The sequence below is a fragment of the Tyto alba genome, unplaced genomic scaffold (genome assembly GCF_018691265.1).
Source record: "Tyto alba isolate M040663 unplaced genomic scaffold, T.alba_DEE_v4.0 Super-Scaffold_21, whole genome shotgun sequence".
Lineage (NCBI taxonomy): Eukaryota > Metazoa > Chordata > Aves > Strigiformes > Tytonidae > Tyto > Tyto alba.
This window is the reverse complement of record NW_024881295.1, coordinates 10,288,652-10,303,773: the sequence shown is the minus strand read 5'-3', so window position 1 is coordinate 10,303,773 and position 15,122 is coordinate 10,288,652. Positions and strand designations below refer to the sequence as shown.

Sequence of the window (15,122 nt, the reverse complement as noted above, 5' to 3'; positions counted from 1 at the left end):
GATGGTGGGACGCAGGGCAGTACTACTCAGCCCTGTCAGCAGGAAGGTCATGTAGCCTTTGGTGGCTTATATACCACCAAATGTCCTGCAGTCACAGCAGAACGAGCTGGTGACAAGGTGCTCCCGCTGGGACTGGGACAGCAATAAGACTCTACTGCTCCCAGCAAGCACAAGATGCAGTGGGTGTGAATTAGGTGTCTATGTCCAACACCATTCAACTGTTATTATGCCCCATATCTTGCAAAAATCTTTCCTCTTCAACGTGACCTGCCTGGACACATCCTGACTAACACACTTAGAGACACTATGTTTTGCCACTTCTTCTTGGTCCTTCCTCCCCTGTGCCACTTAGCTATTTCCCCCAGCCACAAGCAGTCACTGTCACAATTTCACCTCACTAAACCTCACCATATCCAAGGGTAGGAGCCCTTTTTTTTTCAGTTTACTTCTGGAAGTCAAACCATCTTAGAGATGAATGAAGGAGAGCAAATCTGCTTATCCACTGCACACAGACAGATGGTATATCAGTGTGAAAGCGTGAAGCAAGGATGCTGGTCAGAATTCACCTTTCAAAATGTATGTTCCTGCTGGAGGCCATCACATTCAGGCTCAGGCCCGTCGGGCAGTCCCGTTGTTCTGGGGTCCCTACATCCTAAATGGGGTTAGGCAGCATGAATGTTAAAAAGCTCCAAGCGCTGTCTCCTCCCTACAGGAGACCGCAGTGTGCTGCAAGCGCTAATTCTCCGTGTGAGGTTATCACACACAGGCTGGTGTCACAGCCCGTATCCCACTGTGACTGCCTTCCTCCATCTGTACACGCACATACACAGCCTGCGTGGAAAAGAGTAGCTGTTCTGGCACAGGGAGCGATGGGCTGGGAGAAAAGTTGACAAAGTTGACATCGCTGCTGTCGCCGGGGTCGTGCTGCAAGGGACTTGGTGCTGGCCCCCTCAGCTCCAGGAGCCAGCTGTGCCCCCCAGCACGTCCCCCGGCACAGCTCTCCCACATGCTGAGAAAGAAGATGCTTGAGAGGGCTCAGTGAAATGCAAATTTAGCTGCTTCAGAAAGAAAATGAAAGTCAGAGGGTTAGCACAGGAAACAGTCTGGGGGCGGGGAAAGGAGAGTGAATGCCTTTCATTGAAATGCAAAGTGGAAATTTTCTTTCTCCGGAAGAGCAAAAACCCCCTCGGGGTGATGATTTTTTTAAGGGAGCTGGAGAGTAATTGGTAGCAAAACCTATGCGAGGTAGGTCCTGAGAAACAGTGGGAGTTAAATCATCCCTTGTGTATTCTTGCAAATGCAGCCCCACTGCATGATACTTTCTGATTTTGTCATCACTGCTGGCTTTGAATACATGGAGGGAAGAAAAAGCCTATCGAGATCTAATGAGAGTAGAAAAGATGCAAACAGGAATCCATCCAGATACCAGCATGTCCCAAGCACAGCTAGTAACTACCATCTGCCCGTGTTACTCATTAGCTTTAGTCATTCACTGCTTCAGTGGCCTGTGCTGCGCTGCTTCTTGGTGGCTGAACCTCTTGCATACAGAACTGACAAAAGGAGAGGCCCCCACTGCAGAACATGTGGGTGGCTGCTTCACAGACCTTGCCATCCTTGGAAGCTGTTTTAGCTTTGTCAGGCTGGGTTCAAGTAGATTCCCCTTATCCAGCAGATGAGAAGAAAATGGGAACGGGTTTGACAGACAGAAAGAAAAGACAATTTGGCTTAGTCTGAAAAAGAGAGATGTGCTGGTTCAATGAACGGAGAGTGTCAGCTGGCAGAGGGAGCAGCTAGGAGGGAAGTGTCTTGGAGGGGGCACCGAATTCAGCGGGAACCGAGCCCAGTGAGCAATCATCTGTATCGGCACGTGTGCCAGCGACGGAAGCACAGCCTCTATCGCCGGCTCTTTCAGCATCATTTCTCGTAGAGCACTTGTACTTCTCTTTCAGACTCACTTGGTCTCCAGCCACCACTGCCAGTGCACTAATTGGTGGTATGTCTTTACAAATCAGCTTTACCTCCTGGTTCTTGTCCTCGAGGTTTTGTTTTACCATTGCCCTGACCACCCTTCTGTGCAGCACTGCCATTACACAATTGCCCGTCCTGTTTCATCAAAGCCCTGCCCTGGCTAAAGAACAAAGAAAACAAGCTGTGTGGGCAATGTTTTTTTGACTAATTAACAAACTAGTATTTTTTTTCCACAGTCTCCTTTGTATTTCCCAGTCACCCGTTTCTGCTTCCACTGCATGCTTTTTCCTGTGTGTGCGTGCTGGCCCATACCTCCTCTTTGTCCTGTTCCTGTGATGGCACCATTGCTGTCCTACAGTGACATGAGTGACAAAATCTGCTGATTCTTTCATTCCAGCTTGTTCTGATGACTGTGCATGTTAAACAATGCTCCAGGCTGCAGAAGGAATGAAGTCTGCTTTTCAAAACGTCTCTATTTATATGGATTCTTTAACATCTATGAAAAATGTTAATTTTTCAAGCTCATTAACTTTCAACTAATCAAGAAAGCATGAAAAATTCTCTCCTCTCCTGGTCCTCTTTTGCTGAGTGTGTAGAAAATTAGCGGTTTTGATAACCCAACTTTTCTCTCGTGTTATTGAAGTTGCCCAGGAGTTACTTGGTAGTTCTCAGCAGAGAATAGAGCAGCAGTCACACACACAGGCAGAGCCTGTAAAAATTATCAGGCATGGTGCTGCATAACCTTTTAGGAGACATGGCAGGAAAACAAACCCTAAGCACCCTGGGGAGGAGGGAGAAAGTACTGGAGCTTTGTGTCTCCCCAGCTCCGATCCAGAGAACTGACAGGAGGAGGTTGGTACCTGGCTCTGTTGACTGGAGGAGAGAGGGCTTTGGGCACAGCCTCAGCACTGTTTTTTTGTTGACTCCAGTAAGTATAGCAGTTACAGCCACCCTCCTAAGTGCTGGGGATAAAGTTTATCTCCAATATAACTGCAGTCAACAAGCGTAAAGAGTGCTGATGTTTCTGGGTAGCCCTTGTTCACAAAGCAGGGAGGAATATCTAAGCAAACTCACTATAGAGTTTGGGGAAACACAAAGGCACTTCAGATTTTCTGTGGTGAGTTAAGGCTTCTGATAAAATCATAACCTAACCTTTCTTCAGCTGTTTACTTTCACAGAAAAATCTGTGTGTATCTATATGAGGAAGGAAATAGAATTTTCAAGAAGAAAATAAATATATGTATCTTACCCAACTATTTTTTTTTTTACCCAATTTTCCCTTTCTACAAGAGAAAAAACAAATCCAACTCCAGTAAGTATAACTGGGAGATGGCTTAAGTGTATAGAGAAACTAAAATGTCATGAAATCTGATGTGCTATATTTTTTTCCTCTGCTACTGTCTTTCACATATATTTTAGGCTCTCATTCTGCCCTGAAAAAGACCCAGTTACAAAGGACTGAGTCTAAGTAAGGTTCCTGTGTGGCTGTGTACATGGAACAACCTATTGAAAAGAAATGTCAATTGTAAGCACTTAATAATTGGAGTTACATACTTCTCTATTGATAATGCTTTGTGGATACTCTTATTTTACAAATACAATACAAGAACAGACAGAGGTCTCTTCTAACACTGTTGATCATTTCTATTTCTTCTCGGGATGATGCTTTGAAATCCTTTCACTGGATTCAGTGAATCCAGACTCTGAAGAGGAAGAGCACGGCTTTCTGCAGTTCATTTTTCTTTTTAATTTCCTTGCTTAAATGCCTTGGAGCATAATTCTGCCTGACAGGCAGAATATCTAAATGAATGGTCCCTGGTGAAATGTAAATATCTGACATTCTGCTGGGAGAGGAGGAGGGACACACTGACAGGCAGGTGAATGAGACAAGTTCTTTTAACAGTGAAAACAAGCAAATACCTGTCCAAACAATACTGTAACTGCTTAAAATAAGAAAATAAGTGTGATGATATGAAATGTTTTTTATCTGTTAAAGAAATGTCTTTGTATTATTTTTAATGAAAAACTGTAAGAAGCACTGCCAATGTAAATATTTCTTCTCCAGGTTGTCAGCTTCCACGGCTGATCAAAAGACTCTTGTTTCAGCCAGTTTACCATGCCCTTATCCATCCTGACTACTTCGCAAGCAATCCCATTGAGGTAAATTAAACTAAATATGGAGCAAGATTCTACCCAGGTTAAAGAAGTTTACAAGCCCCTGAGACAACAAGGTTGCACAAACAGCCCCGTTGTCCTTGAGAGGGGTCACGTGCACCAAGGAAGATGGATTTGCCTTCCAGAAGGGCTAGGTTATGCAGGTGGGGGCACTGCTCGTTTGTGTTAGCAAGCGCTTTAAAATGCCTGAGATGGTTGCCTCCATTCAGAGTACCACAGCAGGGCTTTTGGCTTTGCCTAATAAATACTTCCAAATGTGCGTTACTGGAGATGCCTTGTTAAGAAAAGTTAAAACAAACATGTTTTATACAACTCTGTTTACCTGTAAAATTACTATAAAGCACATATAGCCATGAGCTAAACATTTTTCTACTGAGGAATAAGCTTGAATCAAATGTCTCAAGCGCTTTCCACACTGGGACTCCAGAACTGAAGTGCTGGTTTAGATCTTGGGGTTTGTACTGGAGCTCATTCTGAAACAACTGTGGCCAGATTTCCCCCAGGTTTAACCACTGTCCCCTCTTACCACTGGTGTCACTCCAGGGACTCCTTGCCAGGGTGCTGATAAGAATTTACCATTGCAACTGACAGATTTAGCAGCAAACTCCATCCCTAAATCACTGGTAGCTGGAAGTTACGAGGACATACCAGCAGTAAATTCTCTCTGTATTTGTCTTGCTTCTTGTATCCCTTTTCTGCTACAATGGAGCGGCAGGATACTGGACTAAATGACCCAATACAGCAGCCCTTAAAAAGACATTTGGTGCAGCAGCCTGCTTCTTTTCTGCAAGAATGAAAGCACTGAAAGAAGGAGTGCAGATGCAGAATTGTGTCTCAGAGAAGGGAAGACACTTGCCAGCAATTTCTGAGCAGACTGACCCCTGGCACTCAGGAAAAGCACACAGATCTCCTTAGCTCAATTGTGGTGTTTCTTTCTCCTCTGTGGCTATACCTAATCTGGCTCTCATAAATCCCCTAGTTTATGATATTGTTGGTGGTGTCTGTAAGGTGCTGTCTCAGTTGTTCTGGTAAATTCAGCACCCACATAATCTCTAGCATGCTCTTGCACCTTTATCTGTGCTCTGATTCTATGATTACCACCCTTCCCTTATTTATTTGTCTGTCTTGCTATAACATGAAATGTAGTGGAAATAATAACAGGCTGTCACTCACAGTGCTGATTAGGCATTAAGTTCTTTCGAGGTCCTGATTTTTTGCTTCATGATAGCAGTCTCACATTCTTCCTCACTCAGCAGCAAATCCAATTACATATATATTATGAACTCCTGGGCCTTGACACTACCTTTACAATGCCTTTTATGTTGTTTCTTGATACTGCCATCTCCCATATAGCTAATCCTGCCTGGAGCTGTCTATTTGCTCTTGGCTTACATGAGAGCAGTAAAATACTGTATTCCCTCCGTAAGAGATCTCAAGCTCAAACTGCAAGTTTGTGCTTTTGGACCACAGAGTCTAAAACAATTTGTTTCTGGGGTTATGTTCTTCTGCACCTAGTAGATGGGCAGATTAAAAAAATAAAAAACAAAATGCATTTACAGAGAGTACCTATGTATGCTAAGAAAAGTGGAAAATGAAAGATCAGTCAGTACTTGGGTAATATTTCCTAAGGTTTCCGTCCTGGTTTCAGCGGGGTTAGAGTTAGTTTTCTTCCTAGTAGCTGCTATAGTACTGTGTTTTGGATATAGGATGAGAATAATGCATGCTAACAAGCTGATGTTTTAGTTATTGCTGATCAGGGTTTACATTAAGTCAAGGACTTTACCGCTTCTCATATTGCCCTGCCAGCAGAGGCTGGGGGTGCACAAGAAGCTGGGAGGGGACACAGCCGGGACAGCTGACCCCAACTGACCAAAGGGATATTCCATACCATATGACGTCATGCTCAGCATATAAACTAGGGGGAAAGCTGGCCGGGGAGCTGCTGCTCGGGAACAGGCTGGGCATCAGTCGGTTGGTGGTGAGCAATTGTTTTTTATTTGCATCACTTGTTCTTCTTGGGTTTTGTTTCTCTCCCTTTTCGTTATTTTCCTTTCATTACAATTTTTTATTGTTTATTATTTTATTATTTCATTATTTTATTTCATTTTTATTATTTTATTTTATTTCACTTTATTTAACTTTATTTTATTTTAATTATTAAACTGTTCTTATCTCAACCCATGAGTTTTCTTACTTGTACCCTTCCGATTCTCTTCCCCATCCCACCCGGGGGGGGAGTGAGCAAGCAGCTGTGTGGTGCTTAGTTGCCAGCTGGGGTTAAATCACAACAGTTTCTCAGGCTGAGAAGCAATGACCTTGAAGGAAGGACCAAACGGAACTTAAGTCTGGATACTACAGTTATTATTAAAAACAATGGAGTTTTCATATAGATTACTGACACTGATTGAAAGAAAAATCTGCTCCATGGTCAAAAGAGTAACTGGATAATAGAAAAGACCATGAAAATAAATTATCAGCTGAGATGTGATCACTACAAATACTACAGAGCTGAGTATACACAGCATGCAAATATTACCCTGACATGGAGTTCAGGACATAGTAGATTTCAGAGAACAGGGCTGAAACACAACTTTGGAGGAGGCAATGGTGCTGAAGCAAATGGGCAGCCAAGATAGGCACAGTAGAGACAGATGCAACGGGTTATGAGACACCATGACGTAATATTGCTCGTGCAATGACTGTGCCTGGAAATCCCAGATTGTGTGATCTCAGAGCATAAAATGCCACACCAACAAACTATTCAAAGACATTCCCCCAAAAAACCTTTAAGCCTCTGTAAAAGCAGTAATACTTTTTTGCTCCAGTTGGCGTTTCCACTGACTTTCAGGCTAAAGCTCCAAGTAGAGCACAGAGCAAAAGATGTCAATCAGGAGAATAAACATTACCCTGGCACTTTCTGACCTGGCTAGCTGGCAAATTTATCCCTCCAAAGCACAGACCAAAAAGTTGTATTCAAAAACAGATGCCAACAAAGCCAGCCAACTGTATGGCTGTGATCTTCATTTCCACCTGAAGGAAACCACAGATAAGTACAAGCTGGATCATCCCCACTGTGTTTTTCAATCTTCAGAGCAGTTGGAGAGGGATCAGAGTAATCAGGAGACTCTGCACACTCAGAGTGGGAGCGGCAGCAATAAAGGGCTTATAAGAAACTCAGTTAGTAGGAAAGCACCCTTTATTTCCTGACCCAGCTATGTGAGATAAGTAAAGGTCATACTAGCTTCGGTGAAGGCAGCACAGTGTAAACATCAGAGATAGAGACATGATTAGTTACATAATTAGACAACCTCAGTGGCTCCTGACACGTGTACTTCACAACTGTTTATTTAAGAGATGTTGCTATTACCTTGCTGTTAGAGATAGAAATACACATTTGCAATACTGTTTGCAATACCAAATGCTACCTTATATGACATTTTATCAGTGAAGAAGCACACTGGCCTAAATAGCATAAAACTCTCAGAATCAGAACCTCCGAGGCCCTTAACGGCCAGAGGCACTTAAATTTTCTCTATTTCTGTGATGATAGCACTAGTGTCATTTTGCATCCTGAAGTACCATCAATTCCCTAAGGACTGGCCAACCCTGGTTTTACAGAGCACTCTTTGCAGGAGTCCACTGCATCTCATTTATACAGTAATCCAATCTGATTTGATTTTTTTACACCCACTAATGAGATCATGACAGAATTAATTATAGCTGTATACCAGACTTCCAGCACACAAGCAGCAGAGGGAACCTGAGCTGGAGATGGCGTTCCTAGACCTGATCATTTTCCTTTGTTAGTTTGGGCACTGAACACTGCTTAATGGCACTGCCCTGCTGTTATAAATACACAGGCAGTCATTTGATGTTGGCAGTTGCTTTGGCTAAAATAATACTCCTTCGAAACTGGCAGGGGCACAATAGGAGCACGTGCCCTCCATCCCCTGCAGACCAGAGCTTAGCTGCAATTAATAACCTTTGCCTTGCTCTGAAGATGCAGTTTCATGATGGGCTTACACTGAGCTAAGAAGGGCCAGTACCAAAACGGTGACCCCACCTCCTCCTTTTCCCCTGCTATATGTCCCTCTCCACTTTTCTTGGGTCACTGATCAGACTGAAAATTAATCTTTTTATTTTCCCCACAATGATTCAGTCCACTTTTATAGCGAAGGGAAGGAAAAATGCACTTCTAGGATTCGATGCATTTTTCCCCATAACAGACAACTGGATTAGAACAGATGAATCAAAATAACTTATTTTTCCTTTCACTGTAAGGTGACTAGACATCTATAAGTCTATGCTCTGTTTATCTAAAGGTAGATGCAAAAAATCCCATCAATAAACTGTGTATCCATGTCTCCTACATTTCCCCATTGAGAAGGTTTCTAAGGCAGCTGACCAGAACCCTTTACAATCCTAGTGAGAGGTATGCACCCCTACAGGCACTTCATCCTCTTAGTCTGTATTTTAGGATTAGTCAAATTGCCCTCAGGATCAAGTGTCAGGTGCTGATATTCTGCAATTAATTTCTGTACGGATCTGTATTTTACCCAGTTAAATTCCCTAGGTCAACAGTTCACTACTAAGCAGGCCCAGGATGGCCTCTGTCACGTCAGATTTCAGAATCACAGTGTCAGCCCCATGCCAGACAGTGCCTTCTGTGAGGTACTTTCCTTCCCTGATCAGCCATCTGTGGAAGCAAAGGTTGCCCAAGCCCAGTGCCCACAGGCATTTTTCATGGCTAAAACAAGTGGAAGAGCGCTGGGCTCTTTGCATATTGTTTCTACATTCCTTTAATATCTAGCATCTTATAACTGATATTTCACAACTGGTGCATTAAAAGGCAACTGGGAAGTTGCCCAGAAGTCACAACTATGTTTTTCTGTCATTTGCTACACCAAAAATAAAGCAGAGCCCTGATCTATTCTTAGAAATGCTGCTGTTACAGTAACATCAATTTGAAGCTTGTCACTGTAGCAGTAGCACTTACTATATGGAACAATGTAATTATGCTACAGTAGAACCGTTCTCTAACTACACATACCCCCACACACTCTAGATATCAAAGGTGGTTTGGTTGATACAGCATGTTTTATACGCAGAGGTGACACAAACTGTCCCAGAAACAGGATCTTGCCCACCAAGAGAGCTGGCTGGCATACTTCCATAGTCTAACTGCATTGCCCTATCCTTTCCAGCACTGATGAAGTCTTAGAATTGGCGGAACTAGAAAAAAACGAGTTAGTGCAAAGAGTAATAGCAGTAAGCAATTTATGAAGATAATAATCCATGCCCACACAGCTCATTCAGTTGCTATTGAGAACTCATGACAGCAAACAATTACCTTGTACAAACAGGGACAGATGTCCTGTTCCTTTATTACATGAAGCAACAATCAGCGATGCAGGGCTGTAAATGTCCTCTTAGTATACTTCGTATCATATGGCAAGACAATTTAATTATGTTTTGTACAATTATGGAACAACTAATGAGAAAGTTGAATTTAATCACTTTTGTGTATTTATTTGATTTGAAAGGTAAGCACCACAACCACAAGTAGATACAACAGCTGCAATGAGATTGAACATCATTTGTGAAATAATACAGGAAGGTACGATACAACTTGAAATGCATTAAGCAACATCACATACTCAATAATTTTAATCAGGAAGAGGTTTGCAAAAGTGAGCGACTGCAGGGTGCATCATCTGTACTGAGGAAAAGTAAACAGTAAGTTTAGGACATCACGCAGTTTTAAGGGCTTTTAATCTACTCACTGATGTAGAAATAAATATGACAATCACTAAAGACAGCAATAAGCAGAGTGCCAATCTGTAGCTAAAGGGATGATTTGGAAAAAATAGGAGGGGGTTGATAACTATCATGTATCGTTTATTAAATTTTTTATCTTCAGTTCTATGAACTTTTCAAAATAACTAGGATAAGGGCCTCCATCTTTCAGGCACAGAACCAGCTCAAGCAGGCAGAGCAGTCACAGAAAAGTTATAAAAGGATTAGACAATTCACAGTCACACAAAATATTACCTGCTTTCAGAATGGCTTTCATGAAAAATGCTTCCCTATGTTTTTAAACTTTCAAAATAAGCCACTTCTAGTTGCACATTTGTAAGCCAAAAGCCCCCACCTTCTAACATGTACCCTATTAAATCTATTAATTTAAAATATAATTCCAAGTCCTGATCCATTAAACTAAAACCCAGGCAGGGTAAATTTCTACCTACTTTCCTTGAGGTGCTAAGAAGCAAATCAACAAATTACAGGGAGCCTGTGACTTTCTGATGATCTATCAAATCTCCCACTGCCCACATGTATATGTCTCAGCATTAGCTGATAAGTTTACAACAACACAGAGGTTTCGAGAGTACAAACTAAATGTGCACAGTAAATCTCTGGCACATGCCAAGGAAAAAAATGTCGTGCTTATCTAGCCTGTGTTAGCCGATATCACTGCTGGGGCTGATTATGCTATTCAAGACAATTTACAATAGTTTATGTGCATGAGTTATTATTAATAGGAAGTGTTGGAATTACAACACTGGGTACAGGAAGAGGTATTCACATAGACTAAATTTAGCTGAATTAAGCTAATCCACATCCCCAGCTCCTTCTGCAGTCTGTGGAAATGTAAGCTTCTCTAGAAGACAGCTCAGAGCACAAGCTTAATTTAGGCTGAAGTTACAGGAGAGGCAGAGAGCCGATTTAGTGTTTCTCAGCCACAACAAAGGGAAGGGCCCCTCTCTGCGCCGGCTCATCCTGACCCTTCTTGAGCTGTGTCTCTGGTATTTGCTGGGCACTTTACTGAACCCAGTCAGTTGGTTAATGAACAGAAAATGACTTCAATGAGATAAAAGTGATAGGTCTTCTTCTGATTCAATGAGCTGAACTGGCTCAGGAAGAGATTAGAGAAGCATCAAAACTGGTGGGTACAAAGGACGAGCAGGAGTGGAGAGCAGCACTTTGAGACTTGCCTGTTGCTGCAGTGCTGAGCTAGTCCCATGCCTCAGCTCTGATGGGTAACTTCACCCTTGGCTGCTCTGTAAATGGAGAGCTTTAATGGTGTAAGTGACTTAAAGGAGTCCTACCCCCGCACTGTAACTTCCCGCTCCAGTTCTCATGCTGCTGTCACTGTCATGGGGCTGGATAACAAACTGATAGAAATTAACTCCCTGAAAACAGGGATTAGCTTGTGAGCCACCACAATCATAGCAGTATAGATAAGACAGCAGCAAACAGAGATGCAGAACTGGAAGCTGCCAACATGGGGCAAAAGCATCAGAAGCTGGCTTAGCTTCTGAAGCCAGCACCTTACTATGTCTTAAATTGCTTCTGGAGGAGCGTTTCTGCTGCCTATGGTGGGGTGATGAAAATAGCATCCCCGGGTGAGAACTAGCACTTGGGAATAGGTCCCCCCCGGAAGATCCATTTATTCACTCACCATAACAGGAGCAGTTCAAGTCCTCTCTTGTGTGAGCATCTTGCTTAGGTGTGAGTGAGAAAGTCAGAGCTGGAAGTCTGTGTTACATGCAGATGGCAGTGGGTGTCTGTGGTGGGTGAGAGGTGCCTGGAGGAGGTGGCGTGAGCAATGAGAGCATGAGCTACATCTTAAACTTGCTTTGGGGCTGACTTGCAGAACTGAGGAGCAGTTTCTATGTCTTGGGGTTTTTTTGTTGTTTTGAAGAGAGGGGTAGCAATATCCAAAATAACAGTACTTAGATGGAGTCAGTCAGAAAGCAACATCTTCTGATCTCTGCTGGTTTGACCCAGCTTTGGAGCAATGAGTTTGCACTGAAATCTGCCAGGTCACATTACTGAATTCCAGACGTGAAGCACTTCACTGACTCTTCTTTCAGTATATAGTAATGGTATGTGCTAAAGGAAACAACAGTTCCTCACAATAATTTAAAAGAATCACAGAAATTATAGGCGGGCACCCATCAAATCCAAATCAAAGATATTTGTTACAGTCATCCTACAGCTCATGGCTCACTTTGCTTTGCCTACAGCATTACAAACTAAAGTGGAAGCTTGGTTGGTTGAGTAACTGGGATATGTTTTATAGTTTGAAGGAGAAGATTTAAAATGTGTCCATGGATGTCTTACCTGATCTTTGTGTATCACCCTCTAGGACCACCACTGGAAAATGTAACCCCATTTGCGTCATGTGGGACTCACATCTGTCCCAACTTTCAGCAATTATGTTTTTCCCCTGCAAACCCTCTAACCACAGGAACAGGTTAGCAGAGTCAAGGAGCACTCTGGACTCACAGCATAGCCCTTCTCAGCATGCCTCTGTGTGTGATTTTAAAAGTAATGATTTTATTTTCAGATTTCAAAAACTGTTTAATTTGAAATATGGAAAATGTTTAAATGAGATCAGCCTGGCATAGATACTTGCATACCTTCATGACCAAGTCTCCCAGGCTGACAGAGAGTGTTAAGCTACCATGCCTTCTCCAGGGAGCAACCCCTACATTGCTGCCACTTGTCACCTTTCAGAACATATACTGCTCAGGTGAAATAAGCTGTGACTGAGGACACTCAAGGAGTCTTCCCAGCATTCAGATACATACTGACACATTGCATCTGCCAACAGTTCTCTTCCACTGCTCCACAAAGCCAACACCATTAAAGGCAGGATGCTCCCCTACATTGCCTGATTGCTTTCTGCCAACTTCCATCAACAAATCTCTACCACCACAAGTCAGTGCAAAGTGTGTCCTCCCTTGCCTTCACACAGGACTTGGCTGTAGCAATGAAGCCAAACATTCCTCAGTACCGGGAAATGGGTTAAATAATACTCACTGGAAGCTCAGTTGTGCTCACACAAAGCTTCCACAAAGCTTGCTCTGTGAACTGCAGAGCAGTGTGGGTCCAGAGTGCAATATGGCAAAGGTCAGTTCAGATATCAATGGATGCTTCCCAAGAAGGAGAGCGGTCATTCAACCTTGACCCTTAACATCAGCAATCTGCTTCAAAGGCAGCGGCTGGAAGCCTGCGACTGTACTAGAGAGCATGGACAGAAGTGTGTATCTGTAAAATGGGTAGAAGTGTGTTTCTGTAAAATGGGTGAAAATGCATTCAGTCTGTCTTCAGAATTATGGTAATTTTTAACAAGATAAATTGTGGGATCATGTAAGTGAATGATTAGGTGGAAAGGAGTGGGAGAGATTAATCTGTCTTTTAGAAAAATTCAGTTTAAGCCATGTCCAGACATGGGGGATTCAAAATAGTATAGTACCTTCCCCAAGTATGACATGCACATGAGGAAACCTGGAATTGACTCTGAAAGAGGTAATAAATCCTGCAGTCGTGGAACTACTTCAGAAGTCATTAAAGGGGTTGTATGTGTTTCTACATGAAGCACTACTGGAAAACCTACTGTAATGTAATACTTTATACTACACAGAACTACTGTAAAAATCTTTGTACCAAGATAAACTGCCGTGGCACACATCACTCTTCAGGCAAATACAACTACACTATATAATTACAGGGGGTGATTGCACTAATGTAAAAACTTCGTCAGCATGAACATGGCCTTGCACTCATGTCTGGAGAAGTGTTAAGCTGACAAAGCCATATTCACTTCTTCAGACATAAAATTAACAAAATCCATACATAAAAATCTTAGGACTACAAAATCTTCTGAACAGTTAACCAGTTCAGATAAAAGAAATCGTCCTTATTGTATGGAAATTCATCTACTGATAAAAATCACTGTCCGTATGTCATACAAACTTTCAATTCTGTGTATTTTTGCTTGCATTTGGAAGACATTGGCTGAATGGTCGTTGTGGAAGACAGACATTTATCCATGGATGGTGTACAAACTGGATTGTAACAGAGTAGGAAATGTTTCAAAATATTTCTTCGATATTTTAAAAATGAAATTAGAAATTATCTTTGACAAAAATTGTTTAGGATGTTCTTTCCTTTCTTCTTTTTCTTTAAGATTATATTTCACCAAGATGATGACAGAGATCCTACAAGGCCTTCCCAACAGTTACACCGGCACAGTGGGGAGAAGAGGGAACCATAGTGCATCGATATGAAGAGTCACTGAGGGCACAGGAGGGGGGAAGGTCCTTCCCAAGCCAGGTCCTTTGCCAAAGCCAGATGTGTGTATCATATAAATACCATATTGCCCCTTTTCTGTTATATCACTTTATTTAGCAGCTGTTGCTTCTCCTGATTTTTTAATGAGCCAGAGCTATCAATGCAGTTTAGCTGTTACAAACTGATTGCTCTTAGATAATTGCAAAATTTTATAACCGTTTGTTTCCTCTTACATCAAATTTATTAAATGAGATCACAATATTTCACTCCTTTTGCACTGTAGTCCCAAACACACAGACCCCACTCCACTATGATGCAGGTCTGCAGGAAGAAGCCCCATTTGTTCCCTTGACATGGCTCCCAGACATGCTTTCTTGTTCAGCTTCTGCATGCCTGTGCAAGCAGTTGGAGATACTAGGCGTACCTACACACACAAGTGCCCCAAAATAGAGGGTAGATTAAGATTATTTTGAAAATGTGGGCTATTATGATGACTTAATAAGAAAGTTTCATTTAAAGAGGAAAAGGTTTCCGTTCTGTTACCTCTTCCACCAACACTAGGAACTTTAACTGTGGGCTATCACTATGTGAACTTGTGCACACATGCACGTGATGTATATTTGGGTTTTTTTATTAACTACATTATATAGCACTTAACTATTATGAATGTGTTATCTATGTAACACTGTAATATCTTTAAGCAAAAATTAAACAGAAACTAGGCCCACCACCAAAAATAAGGAACAATTCCTTCAAAGAAAACAGGTAAAAGAAGCTTGCAAAACTGCCACTCCAATATAATTTCTCTTTACTGTGTGATGTATTTTCCCTTTGAAAGGAAAATTCAGATGAATAAGCAAAAAATTAAAATATAGGTGGACCCAAAATTTAATTTG

The 15,122-nt window shown here is 42.1% G+C and overlaps 1 long non-coding RNA gene across 3 annotated transcripts in view; it reads right to left on the bottom strand.

Moving 5' to 3' along the window:
• The window catches only part of LOC116960009, a 105,268-nt gene that overhangs the window by 40,933 nt on the left and 49,213 nt on the right, over window positions 1–15,122 (bottom strand). The window lies entirely within an intron of this gene.